The sequence below is a fragment of the Mustela putorius genome, unplaced genomic scaffold (assembly GCF_011764305.1).
Source record: "Mustela putorius furo isolate JIRA1106 unplaced genomic scaffold, ASM1176430v1.1 tig00003901_pilon_pilon_pilon, whole genome shotgun sequence".
In the NCBI taxonomy this organism is placed as follows: Eukaryota; Metazoa; Chordata; class Mammalia; order Carnivora; family Mustelidae; genus Mustela; species Mustela putorius.
The window spans coordinates 928,098-947,015 of record NW_025422049.1 but is presented as its reverse complement, the minus strand read 5'-3'; the positions used below and the strand labels follow the sequence as shown (position 1 = coordinate 947,015).

The 18,918-nt window shown below is 36.9% G+C and overlaps 1 pseudogene; it reads left to right on the top strand.

Annotated features, from left to right (window-relative positions):
• Positions 1-15,701: 15,701 nt before the first annotated feature.
• On the top strand, positions 15,702-18,193 carry LOC101682305 (annotated as a pseudogene).
• The last annotated feature ends 725 nt before the right edge of the window (positions 18,194-18,918 follow it).

The following is an 18,918-nucleotide window of genomic DNA, read 5'->3' as shown; positions in this document are numbered from 1 at the left end:
CTGTGCTTTGTCAAATGCTTTTTCAGCATCTATTGAGAGTATCATATGGTTCTTGTTCTTTCTTTTATTGATGTGTTGTATCACATTGACTGATTTGCGGATGTTGAACCAACCTTGCAGCCCTGGAATAAATCCCACTTGGTCGTGGTGAATAATCCTTTTAATGTACTGTTGAATCCTATTGGCTAGTATTTTTTTTAAATTTTTTATTTTTTATAAACATATATTTTTATCCCCAGGGGTACAGGTCTGTGAATCACCAGGTTTACACACTTCACAGCACTCACCAAAGCACATACCCTCCCCAATGTCCATAATCCCACCCCCTTCTCCCAAACCCCCTCCCCCCGTCAACCCTCAGTTTGTTTTGTGAGATTAAGAGTCACTTATGGTTTGTCTCCCTCCCAATCCCATCTTGTTTCATTTATTCTTCTACCCACTTAAGCCTCCATGTTGCATCACCACTTCCTCATATCAGGGAGATCATATGATAGTTGTCTTTCTCTGCTTGACTTATTTCGCTAAGCATGATACGCTCTAGTTCCCATCCATGTTGTTGCAAATGGCAAGATTTCATTTCTTTTGATGGCTGCATAGTATTCCATTGTGTATATATACCCACGTCTTCTTGATCCATTCATCTGTTGATGGACATCTAGGTTCTTTCCATAGTTTGGCTATTGTGGACATTGCTGCTATAAACATTCGGGTGCATGTGTCCCTTTGGATCACTACATTTGTATCTTTAGGGTAAATACCCAATAGTGCAATTGCTGGGTCATAGGGCAGTTCTATTTTCAACATTTTGAGGAACCTCCATGCTGTTTTCCAGAGTGGCTGCACCAGCTTGCATTCCCACCAACAGTGTAGGAGGGTTCCCCTTTCTCCGCATCCTCGCCAGCATCTGTGTCATTTCCTGACTTGTTGATTTTAGCCATTCTGACTGGTGTGAGGTGATATCTCATTGTGGTTTTGATTTGTATTTCCCTGATGCCGAGTGATATGGAGCACTTTTTCATGTGTCTGTTGGCCATCTGGATGTCTTCTTTGCAGAAATGTCTGTTCATGTCTTCTGCCCATTTCTTGATTGGATTATTTGTTCTTTGGGTGTTGAGTTTGCTAAGTTCTTTATAGATTCTGGACACTAGTCCTTTATCTGATATGTCGTTTGCAAATATCTTCTCCCATTCTGTCAGTTGTCTTTTGATTTTGTTAACTGTTTCCTTTGCTGTGCAAAAGCTTTTGATCTTGATGAAATCCCAGTAGTTCATTTTTTCCCTTGCTTCCCTTGCCTTTTGCGTTGTTCCTAGGAAGATGTTGCTGCGGCAGAGGTCGAAGAGGTTGCTGCCCGTGTTTCTCCTCAAGGATTTTGATGGATTCCTTTCGTACATTGAGGTCTTTCATCCATTTTGAGTCTATTTTTGTGTGTGGTGTAAGGAAATGGTCCAATTTCATTTTTCTGCATGTGGCTGTCCAATTTTCCCAGCACCACTTATTGAAGAGGCTGTCTTTTTTCCATTGGACAATCTTTCCTGCTTTGTTGAAGATTAGTTGACTGTAGAGTTGAGGGTCTATTTCTGGGCTCTTATTCTGTTCCATTGATCTATGGGTCCTTTTTTGTGCCAGTACCATGCTGTCTTGATGATGACAGCTTTGTAATAGAGCTTGAAGTCCGGAATTGTGATGCCACCAACGTTGGCTTTGTTTTTCAATATCCCTTTGGCTATTCGAGGTCTTTTCTGGTTCCATATAAATTTTAGCATTATTTGTTCCATTTCTTTGAAAAAGATGGATGGTACTTTGATAGGAATTGCATTAAATGTGTAGATTGCTTTAGGTAGCATAGACATTTTCACAATATTTATTCTTCCAATCCAGGAGCATGGAACATTTTTCCATTTCTTTGTGTCTTCCTCATTTTCTTTCATGAGTACTTTATAGTTTTCTGAGTATAGATTCTGTGTCTCTTTGGTTAGGTTTATTCCTAGGTATCTTATGGTTTTGGATGCAATTGTAAATGGGATTGACTCCTTAATATCTCTTTCTTCTGTCTTGCTGTTGGTGTAGAGAAATGCAACTGATTTCTGTGCATTGATTTTATATCCTGACACTTTACTGAATTATATTGGCTAGTATTTTGTTGAGTATTTTCGCATCTGTGTTCAGAAAACTATAAAGTACTCATGAAAGAAATTGAGGAAGACACAAAGAAATGGAAAAATGTTCCATGCTCCTGGATTGGAAGAATAAATATTGTGAAAATGTCTATGCTACCTAAAGCAATCTACACATTTAATGCAATTCCTATCAAAGTACCATCCATCTTTTTCAAAGAAATGGAACAAATAATGCTAAAATTTATATGGAACCAGAAAAGACCTCGAATAGCCAAAGGGATATTGAAAAACAAAGCCAACGTTGGTGGCATCACAATTCCGGACTTCAAGCTCTATTACAAAGCTGTCATCATCAAGACAGCATGGTACTGGCACAAAAAAGGACCCATAGATCAATGGAACAGAATAAGAGCCCAGAAATAGACCCTCAACTCTACAGTCAACTAATCTTCAACAAAGCAGGAAAGATTGTCCAATGGAAAAAAGACAGCCTCTTCAATAAGTGGTGCTGGGAAAATTGGACAGCCACATGCAGAAAAATGAAATTGGACCATTTCCTTACACCACACACAAAAATAGACTCAAAATGGATGAAGGACCTCAATGTGCGAAAGGAATCCATCAAAATCCTTGAGGAGAACACAGGCAGCAACCTCTTCGACCTCAGCCGCAGCAACATCTTCCTAGGAACAACGCCAAAGGCAAGGGAAGCAAGGGCAAAAATGAACTATTGGGATTTCATCAAGATCAAAAGCTTTTGCACAGCAAAGGAAACAGTTAATAAAATCAAAAGACAACTGACAGAATGGGAGAAGATATTTGCAAATGACATATCAGACAAAGGACTAGTGTCCAGAATCTATAAAGAACTTAGCAAACTCAACACCCAAAGAACAAATAATCCAATCAAGAAATGGGCAGAAGACATGAACAGACATTTCTGCAAAGAAGACATCCAGATGGCCAACAGACACGTGAAAAAGTGCTCCATATCACTCGGCATCAGGGAAATACAAATGAAAACCACAATGAGATATCACCTCACACCAGTCAGAATGGCTAAAATCAACAAGTCAGGAAATGACAGATGCTGGCGAGGATGCGGAGAAAGGGGAACCCTCCTACACTGTTGGTGGGAATGCAAGCTGGTGCAGCCACTCTGGAAAACAGCATGGAGGTTCCTCAAAATGTTGAAAATAGAACTACCATATGACCCAGCAATTGCACTATTGGGTATTTACCCTAAAGATACAAACGTAGTGATCCAAAGGGGCACGTGCACCCGAATGTTTATAGCAGCAATGTCCACAATAGCCAAACTATGGAAAGAACTTAGATGTCCATCAATAGATGAATGGATCAAGAAGATGTGGTATGTATACACAATGGAATACTATGCAGCCATCAAAAGAAATGAAATCTTGCCATTTGCGACAACATGGATGGAACTAGAGCGTATCATGCTTAGTGAAATAAGTCAAGCAGAGAAAGAAAACTATCATATGATCTCCCTGATATGAAGAAGTGGTGATGCAACATGGGGGCTTAAGTGGGTAAGAGAAGAATCAATGAAACAAGATGGGCTTGGGAGGGAGACAAACCATAAATGACTCTTAATCTCACAAAACAAACTGAAGGTTTTTGGGGGGACGGGGGTTGGGAGAAGGGGGTGGGATTATGGACATTGGGGAGGGTATGTGCTTTGGTGAGTGCTGTGAAGTGTGTAAACCTGGTGATTCACAGACCTGTACCCCTGGGGATAAAAATATATGTTTATAAAAAATAAAAAATTTAAAAAAAAGAATATAGCAGAGAAATGCGATAAGAAAGATGTGGAAAATAAAAGACAGATATTAGAAATAGAAAATTCAAACAATAAATTACTGTGTTCTTTTGCATGGAAAAAAAAAAGAAAATTCAAACAATTCTTATTCCTCAAGAAGTTATTAAAAAAAAGACAGAAATACTAAAAAATGTAAAAGTGGTTAATGTCTGTGTTTTCTTCTAAGATATTGATGGTTTTCTATCTCTCATTAGATCATTCAACCATTTTGGATTTATTTTGTGTATGGTGTAAGAAAGTGGGTCCAATTTCATTATTTTGCATGTTGCTGTCTAGTCTTCCCTATGCCATTTTTTTTAACTTTTTTCCACGTAAGTGTATTCTTTGTTTTTGCACCACACCCAGTTCTCCATACAATACGTGCCTTCCTTAATACCCACAACCTGGCTCCCCTAACTTCCGACCCCCTGCCACTTCAAAACCCTCAGATTATTTTTCAGAGTCCATAGTTTCTCATGGTTCACCTCCCCTTCCAATTTCCCTCAACTCCCTTCTCCTCTCCATCTTCGCATGTCCTCCATGTTATTTGTTATGCTCCACAAATAAGTGAAATCATATGATTATTGACTCTCTCTGCTTTACTTATTTTACTCAACATAATCTCTATTCGTCCCGCCCATGTTGCTACAAAAATTGGGTATTCATCCTTTCTGATGGAGGCATAATACTCCACAGTGTATATGGACCACATCTTCCTTATCCATTTGTCCATTGAAGGCCATAATAGTTCTTTCCACAGTTTGGCGACCATGGCACTGCTGCTATGAACTTTGGGGTACAGATGGCCCTTCCTTTCACTACATGCATACCATTGGGGTAAATACTCAGTAGTGCAATTGCAAGGTCATAGGGAAGCTCTATTTTTAATTTCGGTTCTCCAAAGAGGCTACACCAACTTGCATTCCCACCAACAGTGTAAGAGGGTTCGCCTTTCTCCAAATCCTCTCCTACACACGTTGTTTATTGCCTGGCTAACTTTGGCCATTCTAACTGGTGTAAGGTGGTATATCAATGTGGTTTTAATGTGAATCTCTTGGATGGTTATGATGATGAACATTTTTTCATGTGTCTGAGAGCCATTTGTATGTCTTCATTAGAGAAGTGTCTCTTCATATCTTCTGCCATTTTTTTACATGATTGCCTGTTTTGTGTGCCTTGAGTTTGAGGAGTTCAATATAGATCCTGGATATCAACCTTTTGTCTGTACTGTCATTTGCAAATATCTTCTCCCATTCCGTGGGTTGGCTCTTTGTTTTCTTGACTGTTTCCTTTGCTGTGCAGAAGCTTTTGATTTTGATGAAGTCTCAAAAGTTCATTTTCACTTTGGTTTACTTTGCCTTTGGAGACATATCTTGAAAGAAGTTGCTGTGTCCGATATCAAGGAGGTTACTGCCCATGTTTTCCTCTAGGATTCTGATGGATTCCTGTCTCACATTGAGGTCTTTTATGCATTTCAAGTTTTTCTTTGTGTATGGTGTAAAAGAATAATAGAGTTTCATTCTTCTACATATAGCAGTCCAAATTTCCCAGCACCATTTATTGAAGAGACTGTCTTTTTCCACTGTATATTTTTCCTGCTTTGTTGAAGATTATTTGGCTATAGAGTTGAGGGTCCATATCTGGGCTCTCTACTCTGTTCCACTGATCCATGTGTCTGTTTTCATACCAGTATCATGATGTCTAGGAGATCACAGCTTTGTAGTAAAGCTTGAAATCAGGTCATGTGATGCCCCCAGTTTTATTTTTGTTTTTCAAAATTTCCTTAGAAATTTGGGGTCTCTGCTGATTCCATACAAATTTTAGCATTATTTACTCCAGCTCTTTGAAGAATACTGGTGGAATATTGATCGGAATGGCATTAAAAGTATAGATTGCTCTAGGCAGTATAGACATTTTAGCAATGTTTATTCTTCTGATCCAAGAGCATGGAATGGTCTTCCATCTTTTTGTGTCTTCTTCAATTTCTTTCATGAGTGTTCTGTATGTAGTTCCTCAAGTACAGATCCTTTACCTCTTTAGTTAGGTTTATTCCCAGGTATCTTATGGTTCTTGGTGCTATAGTAAATGGAATCGATTCTCTAATTTCCTTTTCTGTATTTTCACTGTTAGTGTATAAGAAAGCCACTGATTTCTGTACATTGACTTTGTATCCTGCCACGTTACTGAATTGCTGTATGAGTTCTAGTATTTTGGGGGTGGAGTCTTTTGGGTTTTCCATATAAAGAATCGTGTCATCTCTGAAGAGAGAGAGTTTGACTTCTTCATTGCCAATTTGGATACCTTTTATTTCTCTTTGTTGTCTGATTGCTGTTGCTAGGACTTCTGATACTACGTTGAACAGGAGCGGTGAGAGTGGGCATCCTTGTCATGTTCCTGATCTCAGAGGGAAGGCTGCGAGCTTTTTCCCATTGTGGATGATATTTGCTGTGGCTCTTTCATAGATAGATTTGATGAAGTTCAGGAATGTTCCCTCTATCCCTATACTTTGAAGAGTTTTACTCAGGAACGGATGCTGGATTTTATCAAATGCTTTTTCTGCATCAATTGAGAAGACCATGTGGTTCTTCTCTCTTCTCTTATTGATTTGTTCCATCACATTGATTGTTTTGTGAATGTTGAACCATCCCTGTAACCCAGGGATAAATACTACCTGCTCATGGTGGGTAATCTTTTTAATGTGCTGTTGAATCATCTTTGCTAGGATCTTGCTGAGAATCTTAGCATCCATATTCAACAGTGATATTGGTCTGAAATTTTTTTTTTGGTAGGGTCTTTGCCTGGTTTGGGAATCAGGGTAATGCTGGCTTCATAAAAAGAGTCTGGAAGTTTTCCTTTTGCTTCAGTTTTTCCAACAGCTTCAGGAGAATAGGTGTTATTTCTTCTTTGAAAGTTGTATATAATTCCCCAGAAAATCTGTCACGTCCTGGGCTATTGTTTTTTGGGAGGTTTTTGATCACTGCTTCAGTCTCGTTACTAGATATCAATCTATTCAGGTTGTCAATTTCTTTCTGGTTCAATTTTGGGGGATTATAGTTTTCCAGGAATACATCCATTTCATCTAGGTTGCTTAACTTATTGGCATATAACTGTTGATAATAACTTCTGATATTTCTTTTTTTTATTTTTTTATTTTTTATAAACATATATTTTTATCCCCAGGGGTACATGTCTGTGAATCACCAGGTTTACACACTTCACAGCACTCACCAAAGCACATACCCTCCCCAACTTCTGATATTTCTTTCTACTTCTTAGGTGTTCATTGTGATCTCTCCCTTTTCATTCATAATTTTATTAATTTGAGCTTTCTTTCTTTTCTTTTGGATTAGTGTGACCAATGGTTTATCTATATTATTGATTCTTTCAAAGAACCAGCTTCTAGTTTCACTGATACATTCTACTGTATCTCTAGTTTCTACCTCATTTATCTCTGCTCTAATCTTAATTATTTCCCTTCTTACGTGTGTGGTTGGTTTGATTTGTTGTTGATTCTCCAGTTCTTTAAGGTTTAGAGACAGTTGTTATATTCTGGATTTTTCTTTCTTTCTTTTTTTTTTTTTTTTTTTTTGAGGGAAGCTTGGATGGGTACAAATTTCCCCCTTAGGACCGCCTTTGCTGTATCCCATAGATTTTGCTCCAAAGTGTCTTCATTCTCTTTGGTCTCCATGAATTGTTTCAGTTCTTCTTTGATCTTGTGGTTGATCCAAGCATGCTTAAGGAAGGTGGTCTTTAGCATGAAGGTGTTTGAGTTCCTTCTGAACTTTTCCTTGTGATTGAGCTCCAGTTTCAAAGCATTGTGATCTGAGAATATACAGGGAATAATCTCAGTATTTTGGTACTGTTTGAGTCCTGATTTGTGACCCAGTACGTGGTCTATTCTGGAGAAGGTTCCATGTGCTCTTGAGAAGAATGAGTATTCTGTTCTTTTAGGGTGGAATGTTCTGTATATATCTATGAGGTCCATCTGGTCCAATGTGTCATTCAATGCTCTTGTTTCTTTATTGATTTTCTGCTTGATGATCTGTCTATTACTGAGAGAGGTGTGTTAAGATCTCCAACGATTACTGTATTCATATCAATATGACTCTTTATATAGATTAACAGTTTTCTTATGTAATTGGCTGCTCCCATATTGGGGCCATAGATATTTACAATTGTTAGGTCATCTTGGTGGATAGTCCCTTTAAGAATTATGTAGTGTCCTTCTGTATCTCTGACTATAGTCTTTAGTTTAAAATCTAATTTGTCTGATATGAGAATCTCTACCCCAGCCTTTTTTTTGAGGCCCATTGGCATGAAAGATTCTTCTCCATCCCTTCACTCTCAGTCTGGGTGTATCTTTAGGTTCAAAATGGGTTTCTTGTAGATAACATATGGTTGGGTCTTGTCATTTTATCCAATCTGCAACACTGTGTCATTTTATGGGTGCATTTAGGCCATTCACATTGAGAGTGATTATTGATAGATACGTTTTTATTGACATTGTGTTACCTTTGAAGTCTTTCTTTCTGTATATTGTCTCTATATTTCTGTTCAATGATATTCTTAGGATTTTTCCTCTTTTATAAAACCCCCTTAATATTTCCTGCAGTGTTGGCTTGGTGGTTGCATAGCATTTTAAGCCTTGCTGGTCTTGGAAACTCTTTATCTCTCCATCCATTTTGGGAATGTCAGTATTACTGGATAAAGTATTCTTGGATGTATGTTCTTCTCATTTAGTGTCCTGAATATGTCTTGCCAGCCTTTTCTGGCTTGCCAGGTTTCTGGGAACAGCTATGACATTATTCTGATGGGCTTTCCTCTGTGCATAAGGAGCTTCTTTGTCCTAGCTGCCTTCAAGAGGGCCTGCCTACAATTATCATTCTTCATTCTTACTATTAGGTGTCCCAAGGACTTTCAAGAATCTGTAATCTAGGGGGGAGTCCATTCTGCCTCTAGGATATGAAGGCTGGTTCCATTTGTGAGACTGGGAAAATTTTCATGGAGAACTTGTTCCACTATATCTTCTAGACTTCTTTTTTTCTCCTCCCCTTCAGGGATTCCAATAATTTTGACTTAGGAACGTTTCATGACATCATTTATTTGCCTGACTTTGTTTTCATGGCTTCTAAGCTATTTGTTCCAGGCTTCCTCCTGATCCTTTCTCTCTGTTTGTCCTCCAGATCACTAATTCTATCTTCTGTCTCAGTTACCCTAGCTTTGAGAGTATTTGGATTAGATTGGAACTCATTGAGAGCATTGTGAACATCATCCCTGGTGGCTTTCAGTTATGTCCTAATCAATTCTGTTTGATCATCCATGGTTTTCTCCAACCTAGCTATTGCCTGGATAATTGTTATCCTTTATTCACTTTCCGACATATTTTCTATGTCGATAGCCATTAGCTCTGTTTCAGAAGGCCCATCCTTTGAATTTTTCTTCTGGTGGGCATTCCTCCTAGTCATTTTGGTGCGAGATGGCTGAACAGATGTAGCTGTATGTATCAACCATGGTCTAGTCAAGGTGCACCCTGGAATGCTTCTGAGCAATCAGGAGTCTCCACCGAAATGAGAGAAAAAATAAAAGAAAAGAAAAAGAAATAGAAAGAGAGAGAGGGAAAAATAAGGAAGATAAAAGAGAAGGTTTCACCCAAATCGTTCCCAAGGTAAGATTTATGAAGTATACAAACAAGAACAGCCAAACAGGAAGACTAATAAAAGTATATGAAAAGAGAAAAATAAATATATATATAAGAGGAAAAAAAAGACCTCGTCAAAAAGAACCCCAAGTATAAGATTTATATACTATCAGGACAAACACACATACATAGAAACACTGGCAAAGGAATAAGTTCGGAGAGTGGTTATAAATTCTCATGTGGGCGAGGAAGGATACTTTGATTCTTCCTAGATGTATCTTGATATCTTTGTTAAATGACTCAACTTTCCTAAGATAAAGGGGGATTAAAAACCAATTAAAAATTGGTTTACCGTTAGATGTAGAATCGACTGGGGAAAGGGGATTACTTTGAAGTTTAACTCTATATGAATATTAGAAAATAAAAATAAAAAAAGAATAAACTAAACTAAACTAAAATTTAAAAAAAATAGAAAAGCAAAGAAAAACACGGGTGTATGTATCAAAAATTTCAGGTTAGAAGGTTATTATGGAATTTGATGTACTGGACATCTCGCTGAGATGGTAAATAGGCTAAAAATTTATCTATATAAAAAAATGAACCAAAATAGTGCGAACAAGTTAAAAATAAAAGTTGTATCTATGAATTAGTGGTGGTTGTTCTCCTGTCGTCTTTTATTTTATTTTTTTTTTCTGGTTGGTTTTCTGGGGGAGAGCCTGCCACGTGGGTTTTCAGGCAATGTTCCCTGAGTTAAGTCTTCCTGCCCCCCCCAAAGGGGTGGGCTCTGAAGAAACCAGTTTTTTTCAGGCTTTTGTTCTCTGGAGGTTTTTATGTTTGTTCACATTTTTTTTTCTCTCACCTTGACCGCTTTTGATGGTTTTTGTAGGTTTTTCAGGCTTTTGATCTCTAGAGGTTTTTATATTTGTTCATTTGTTTTCTTTCCCCTTGACAGCTTTTGATGGTTTTTCGAGGTTTAGAGGAAAGCAAACTTCACCCCGACCTCCCTCTCATAGAGAAGTCTCAGTCTGTTCCCTTCTGGGTTTTGCAGAGCACATAAGTTCCCCCTCAGCTGCTGGCAGAGCAGGTTCTGAATTGTGGTCCCTGGGGACACAGGAACTCTTGCTTGTATGCAAAACCATGACAGCGGCGGCTGTCTGGCAGCCCCAGACCTCCAGCAACGTTCCAAGCAGCAATCGGACACTGAGATTTTCCCACTGGCTTGGTCTGGGAGTGCCTGGTATTTCCAGGTCTGAGAGCACCGCGCTGGCACCTGCACGCACCTCTCTCAGGGGAGGGTGTGGGGCGCATGCATCTCAGGCTCTAATAGCATGGCACGGCACTGGGAGGAGAGTACAGAAAGGCTGTGCTTCTGCCAGTTGGTGAGTCTCCCAGCCCCTCTTGGGAGCCGGACCCTACACGCTCTCAATTGCATTGGCAGATCGGGGACAAAGACCTGGTTTCTCTGCCACACTCTCTCTCGCTCAGTGCTAGGGGTGGCTTTCCTCGGTCTGGGGAATTAAGCCCCTGTCCTTAACCACCCTGATTCCCACAATTACCCCTTCGATCCTTTGCTCTTTTTGAGTGCTTTCAACCAGTCTCAAAGTTAATGCTGGTCTCCAGATGCAGGGCCCTCTCATATTGGTGTATTACTTTCCAGTGGGTCACTTCTGGTGTCTCCCTCCCCCTTTTGTTTATCTTCTGATATCAGTCCAATGTTCCCACTCCGCTTTACCTGCCCACTGGCATCTTCTGCCCCTGTAGAGATCCAGATGTGTATAAATCTGATCTCAGGCTGATTTCATGGGTGATCGGAGTTCTTTGGTAGGTAATCAGCTCACTTTAGGGTACAGTTTGAAACAGCGCCTCATCTTATTTCCCTGCCATCTTATCTTGATCTCCCTATGCCATTTTTTGCAGTGACTGTTTTTTTTTTTTGCATTGGATAGTTGTTCATGTGTTACTGAAGATTGGCTGATCATATAGTTGTGGGTTCATTTCTGGTTTTCTATTCTGTTCCATGCTGTCTTGGTGATTACAAGTTTGTAGTATAATTTGAAGTCTGGAATTGTGATATTTCCAGCTTTGCTTTTCTTTTGTCAAGGTTGCTTCCACTATTCAGATACCCAGATGGATATTCCACTATTCATTTTCTGGTTCCACACAATTTTTAGGATCAGTTGTTTTAGCTCTGTTAAGAAACAAACAAACAAACAAAAAAAAAAACAGTTGGTATTTCGATAGGGATTGCATTAAATGTGTAGATTGCTTTGAGTAGTATAAACACTATTAACAACACGTGTTCTTCCAGTGCATGAGCATGGAAAGTTTTTCTATTTCTTTGTGACATCTTCAATTTCTTTCATAATTGTTCTATAGTTTTTAGAGTACAGACCTTTTACCTCTTTGGTTAGGTTTATTCCTAAGTATCTTATTATTTTTGGTTAGGTTTATTCCTAAGTATCTTCTTATAATAAACCTAACCTCTTTGGCTAAGTTTATTCCAAAGTATCTTATTATATTTTTATTATTATTTCTAAGTATCTTTATAATTATTTATATTAGGTTTATTCCTAAGTATCTACTTATTTTATAATTCTCTTAATATTACTTATATAGTTATTCCTATGTATCTTATTATTAAATGGGGTCAATTCCTTAATTCCTCTTTCAGCTGTTTCATTTTATTGGAAAATCAGTAGATTTCTGTATGTTGATTTTGTACCCTGTAACTTTACTGACTTCATTTATCAGTTCTAGATTTTTTTTTCTATATAGAGTATCATATCTTCTTCAAGAAATGAAAATTTGATTTTTCCCTTGCTGATTTAGATGCCTTTTATTTCTTTTTATTATCTTATTGCTGTGGCTAGGACTTTGATTACTATGTTAAATAACAGTGGTGATAGTGGACAGCACTGTCTCATTCCTGACCTTAGAGGAAAAGATTTCACTTTTTCCTCATTGGTAATTATATATAAGATCATATATATATGTATATATATATACATATATATATATATACATATATATATATGTATATATATATATATATACACATATATATATTTCCTCTATCTCTATTTTGTTGAAGGTTTTTACCATGAATGAATGTTGTACTTTCTCAAAACTTTTTTTTTTTTCTGCATCTGTTAAGGGGAGCATATGGTTCTTGTAATTTATTTTATTAATATGGTTAATCATGTTGACTAATTTCCAAATATTGAACCAACCCTGCAGCCCAGGAATAAATCCCACTTAATCATGGTGAATGATTCTTTTAATGTACGATTGGATTGGATTTGCTAGTACCTTATGAAGAATTTTTGCAACCATGTTCATAAGGAATATTGGCCTGTAGTTGTCTTTTTTGGAGAGTCTTTGTCTGATTATGGGATCAAGGTAATCCTGGCCTTATAGAATGAGTTTGTACATTTTCATTCCTTTTCTATTTTGGGGAATAGTTTGAGAAGAATAGGCATTAACTCTTCTTTAAAACAACTGGGTTGTTTTATTTTGCTTTTTTCTGTATCATTTATTCCTGCTCTAATCCTTATTACTTCCCATCTTCTGTTGGCTTTAGTATTCATTCAACATTCTTTTTCTAGATCCTTTAGGTGTAAGTTTAAGTTGATTATTTGGGATTTTTCTTGCTTCTTGAGGTAGGTCTATATTGCTATGTATGTCTCTCTTATGACCATTTTTGTTGCATCCCAAAGGTTTTGGACAATTGTGTTCTCATTTTCACTTGTTCCATGTATTTTTTTTTTAACTTTGTCTTTAAGTTCCTTATTGACACACTATTTTTTTAAGTAGCATGTTCTTTAACCCCATATGTTTGTGGTCTTTCCAATATTTTTATCTTTTGATTAACTTAAGTTTCATAGCATTTTTTCAGAAAATGTGTATGATATGATTGACCATAGCAACTTCTTACTAAATATGTCTCCTGAGACTACAGAAACAAAAGTAATCTATTAGGATTTCATCAATATAACTAGCTTCTGCACAACAAAGCAAAAAATCAGCAAAACTAAAAGACAAGCTTCAGAATAGGGAAGGTATTTGAAATGATATATCAGATAAAAGGGTTGTATCCAAAATATATAAAAAAAAAACTGATCAAACCCAATACTCAAAAAAGAAGTAGTCAGTTAAGAATGGGCAGATGGTATGAATAGACATTTTTCCAGAGAAGGCATACAGATGGTCAACAGACACATGAAAAGATGCTCAACATCATTCATTATCAGAGAAATGAAAATCAAAACTACAATAAGATATCACTTCACACCTATCAGAATGGTTAAAATTAACAACACAGGAAACAACAGGTGTTGGTGAGGATGTGGATAAAGGGGAACCCTCTCTCACTGTTGGTAGAAATGCAAACTCGTGTAGCCACTCCAGAAAACTGTATGGAGCTAACTCTTATAATCAAGCAATTGCACTACCTGGTATTTTCTCAAAGGATACAAAAATACTGATTCAAATATATACAGGCACCCTTATGTTTACAGCAGCATTATTGACAATAGGCAAATTATGGAAAAAATACCAAACATACATCATCTGATGAATGGATAAAGAGGCAATACAAACATACAATGGAATATCACTCAGCAATCAAACAAATGAAATCATGGGGTGCCTGGATAGCTCAGTCAGTTAAGTGTCTGACTCTTGACTTCAGCTCAGGCCATGAGCTCTGGGTTGTGAGATTGAGTCCCACATAAGGCACCACACTGGGCCTGAAGACTGCTTAAGATTCTCTCTCTCTCTCCAGGATGCCTGGGTGGCTCAGTTGTTTAAACTACTGTCTTTGGCTCAGGTCATGATCGCAGAGTCCTAGAATCAAGTCCCATATCAGATTTCTCCTGATTTATGGGGAGACTGCTTCTCCCTCTCCCTCTGTTTCTCCCCTGTTTGTGCTCTCTTTCTCTCTTTGTCAAATAAATAAAGGAAATCTTAATACAAAAAAAAGCTCTTTTAAAGTTTCTGTCTCTCTCCTTCTCCCTCTGCCTCCTATCTCTCTTAAAAAAAATGAAATCTTGACATTTCCAATGACTTGGGGAGAGCTAGAGAGAATTATGGTAAGTGAATTAAGTCAGATAGAGATAAACAAATACCATATGATTTCACTCATGTGTGGAATTTAAGAAACAAAACAGATGAACATAAGGGTCAAAAAAAAAAAAAAAGAGGTAAACCAGAAAGTTGTTAACTAGGGAAGACAAACTAAGGGTTACTGGAAAAGAGGTGCAATGGTTTAAATGAGACCTGGGTATGGTATGTAAGCAATGAATCACTTAATTCTACGCCTGAAACTAGTATTACACTGTATGTTTACTAAATGGAATTTAAATAAAAACTTGGGAAAAGGTTAATTAAACAAATTCAATTACTTAAATTAAATAATTAAATTATATGAAATCATATTAAATTATATTTATTTATATTTTATATTTTATATGAATTATATATTTATACTGTACAATATAAAAATTTATATATTTATAATTTATATATATTATATTATTTAATTAATTAATTAAATTAAGCTTTCAAACAGGAAACATTACCTAAGTTGAAAAGGTCAGTGACTATATATTAGTCTATATAGTAGTTTATATAACTATTATATAGTCTGTATAGTAGATTATATAGTAGTCTATATAGTAGTTTTCTCTGTCTCTCTCTCCCTCTCTTTCTCTCTCTCTATATAGAGAGAGTATTAATCAGTCTTCCCGGAGTTGAGGGGAATACCATATACTAAAATTTTAGGATTAACCAAAGATATACTTAAAACATACTAATATCTTTACAGTAATTTCAATATTAAATTAGAATAACTGAATATAAATAAATATTCAACTACATAAGTAAAATAAAAAATAATTTATGAAAAGCAAGATCCCCTGGAGTATAAAATAATAAAAACAGCAATTAATGTACAAGAGGGGAAATAGAGTATATCAGCAAATGAAAAATATGCTATTTTTTTCATATTTCTTTTATTTCCTTTTCAATATAGTAAAATCATATTTTAAAAAGTGAAGAGAGATCCCAAAATTGAGAATTTCTTCACAGTCCTGCAGCTGCATATGGAGGTTCTATGCTTGTCACCATGCCACAGAAAACATATATTGAGTTTCACTGGAAGTGCTATGGCTATCATTTGGATTACCAAGAGTAAAAGAAAGGAGGAGTGTGAAGTGGTTCATGAATATTCAAAGAAGGCAAATAAGACAATTAGTCTAAAACCCAAGTTCTACCATAAATAATGTTGTGTTGAAAAAATACAAATAAAAAAGATTATTAAGATGCATGAAAGAGAAACACCAAATGAAAGAATGATTAAAAGACTCCACATGGAGTAATATCTGCATATCTACTGGACAGGGAGGAACAGTCCTGAGCTAATGTACTTTCCAAAATGATCAAACAAAAATGAAAAGAGAAAGTGAGAAAATGAAAGGTCCTTTTGCCCAAAGTTATTAAAAGTTATTCAAACAAGAAAGAGAAAGAAGGAAGTATGGAAGAAAATGGCTGCTTTATAAAGTCTATTTTGTTAGAGATGGCTTTATCCGAAAACCACCTAATTATGAAAGATCAGTTAAATGGGGAGAAGTCATGAACAGACATTTCTCCAAAGAAGACATTCAAATGGCCAAATGAGATACCACCTTACACCAGTTAGAATGGCAAAAATTAACAAAACGGAAAACAACAAATGTTGGTGAAGATGTGGAGAAAGGGAACCCCTCCTACACTGCTGTTGGGAATGAAAGCTGATGCAGCCACTCTGGAAAACAGTATAGAAGTTGCTCAAAAAATTGAAAATAGATCTACCCTACAACCCAGCAGTTGCACTACTGGATATTTACCCCAAAGATACAAATGAGGTGATCTGAAGGGACACTTGCACCCCAATGTTTATGGTGTTAATGTCCACAATAGCCAAACAATGGAAAGAGCCCAGATGTCCATTGACAGATGAAGTGATAAAGAAGATGCTGCCATCAAAAATGAAATCTTGGCATTTGCAATGATGCAAATCAACTAGAGGGTATTATGCTAAGCAAAATAAGTCAATAGGAGAAGGACAATTATCATATGATCTCACTGATATGTGGAATTTAAAAAACAAGGCAGAGGATCATAGGGGAAGAGAGGAAAAAATGAAATAAGAGGAAACCAGAGAGGGAGACAAACCATAAGAGACTCTTAATCTTGGAAAAAAACTGAAGTTTGCTTGGAAGGGGAGGGGGTTGGGGGTGGGGTGCTTGTGTGATGGACTTTGGATTTGGATGGACTTTGGATTGTTTTGTGGTGGCACTGAGTGTTATGTAAGACTGATGAGTCATAGACCTATATCCCTGAAACAATAATACATTATATGTTAATTTAAAAAAAAATCATACTTACCTGGCATGGTTGTTCTTAAGCTAAGTAGTTTGATACATATGAAGCACTTAGAATAATGCTTGGGAGTAAGTGTGTATCAAGTCAATGCAGAGCCTTTCTGAAAATTTAGGAATAAAAAAAAAAATTGGGGGGAAAATATAAGTTAGGCCAAGGGACTTACCTTTCAAAAAGTCCCCTGAAACACATTCTGAATTGCAGGCCACTTTTGCCTGCCCCAATACTTGGCATAAAAAATCGCTCAGAACACACTTGGGTGGCTTGGCTTGTTGAGTGTCTACCTTCGGCTTTGGTCATATTTCCATTGTCCTGGGATCCAGTCCTGCATCTGGCTATCTGATTAGTGAGGAGACTGCTTCTCCCTCTGCCTGTCACTCCCCCTACTTGTGCTCTCTGTCTTTGAAAAATAAATAAATAAAATCTTAAAAAAAAAACAAATAAAAAAAAATCCATCATCCCTGTTGGGGTCAATTTCACATTAAAACCTGTTAAACCCCTAGGGCCTGCCTGGGCCTACTTAGTCATAGTGACTCCATGTTGCCTAGGTAGCCATTTTATTATTTAATAAATGCCTCAACAGTTATTGATATCAGTTCCAGGTAATTATTGCTAAAACACACACCTAAAACAAAGCCATTTTGTTGTTTAGTAAACGCCTCAATAGTTATTAGTATCAGTTCCACATAACCATTACTAAAACACACAAGTAGGAGACATCCAATCAGCCAAAACCAGATATATAGAGGTCTGTGGTTGCGCCCCATAAAACTAACCTGTAAGACCAAGGGGGAATCGCTCTCTTCGGAGGTGGCCCTGGCCGGTCAGTCTGACTTCTAATGTTTGGCATAGAATAAAGCTTTACATAACTTTCACTTTATCTCAGACTAGTTCCCCTGGCCTGTCAGTCTAACTTCTAACACTTGGCATAGAGTAAGGCTTTGCATAACTTTCACTTTGTCTCAGTCTCATTCCTTTGATAACAGACCCAACAATCCCCACTATATACAACTTAGGTTGTTATTACCAGAAGTACTGTCATTGAGGTAAATGTAAGTGAGTTGGACCTCGTGACACAAGAAAATAGAGTTATTTGGGGGAAATGTGCTCAGGTTACCCAAAAATCCAGAAAACAATGGATGCATAAATGCATTCTTGCTGCTTCGACAGAAGCTTCAGATAAGTAGCTCCTTATAGTTACTGAAAACTAAACACCAATCAGGAAAAGCACCATCTGTGATGGTTCTGAATACTACCAAGAGGCCTTACATATTGGAAGTCATCAAAAGAACTACTTATTCTACTATAATAAATAAATAAGTAAATAAATAAATAAATAAATAAATAAAACTGAATACTAAGCAAAGTAACTGTGAAATCAAGGGAAAAAAAGATGAACTTTTTTAAAAGAATAAATTAATGCTTTGTGCAAATATACCCTACTGTATGTGTTCTGAAAAAATTCAGGAAAATGAAAGTAGGCCAAACAACAGAGAACATGAATAAAGCAAATACCTAAGAATTTTTGTTAAAAATACAAGATTACTCTTAAATACATTTTTGATATATTTTTTCAATGTCCACAATAGCCAAACTATGGAAAGAACCTAGATGTTCATCAACAGATGAATGGATCAAGAAGATGTGGTATATATACACAATGGAATACTATGCAGCCATCAAAAGAAATGAAATCTTGCCATTTGCGACAACATGGATGGAACTAGAGCGTATCATGCTTAGCGAAATAAGTCAAGCAGAGAAAGACAACTATCATATGATCTCCCTGATATGAGGAAGTGGTGATGCAACATGGGGGCTTAAGTGGGTAGGAGAAGAATAAATGAAACAAGATGGGATTGGGAGGGAGACAAACCATAAGTGACTCTTAATCTCACAAAACAAACTGAGGGTTGCTGGGG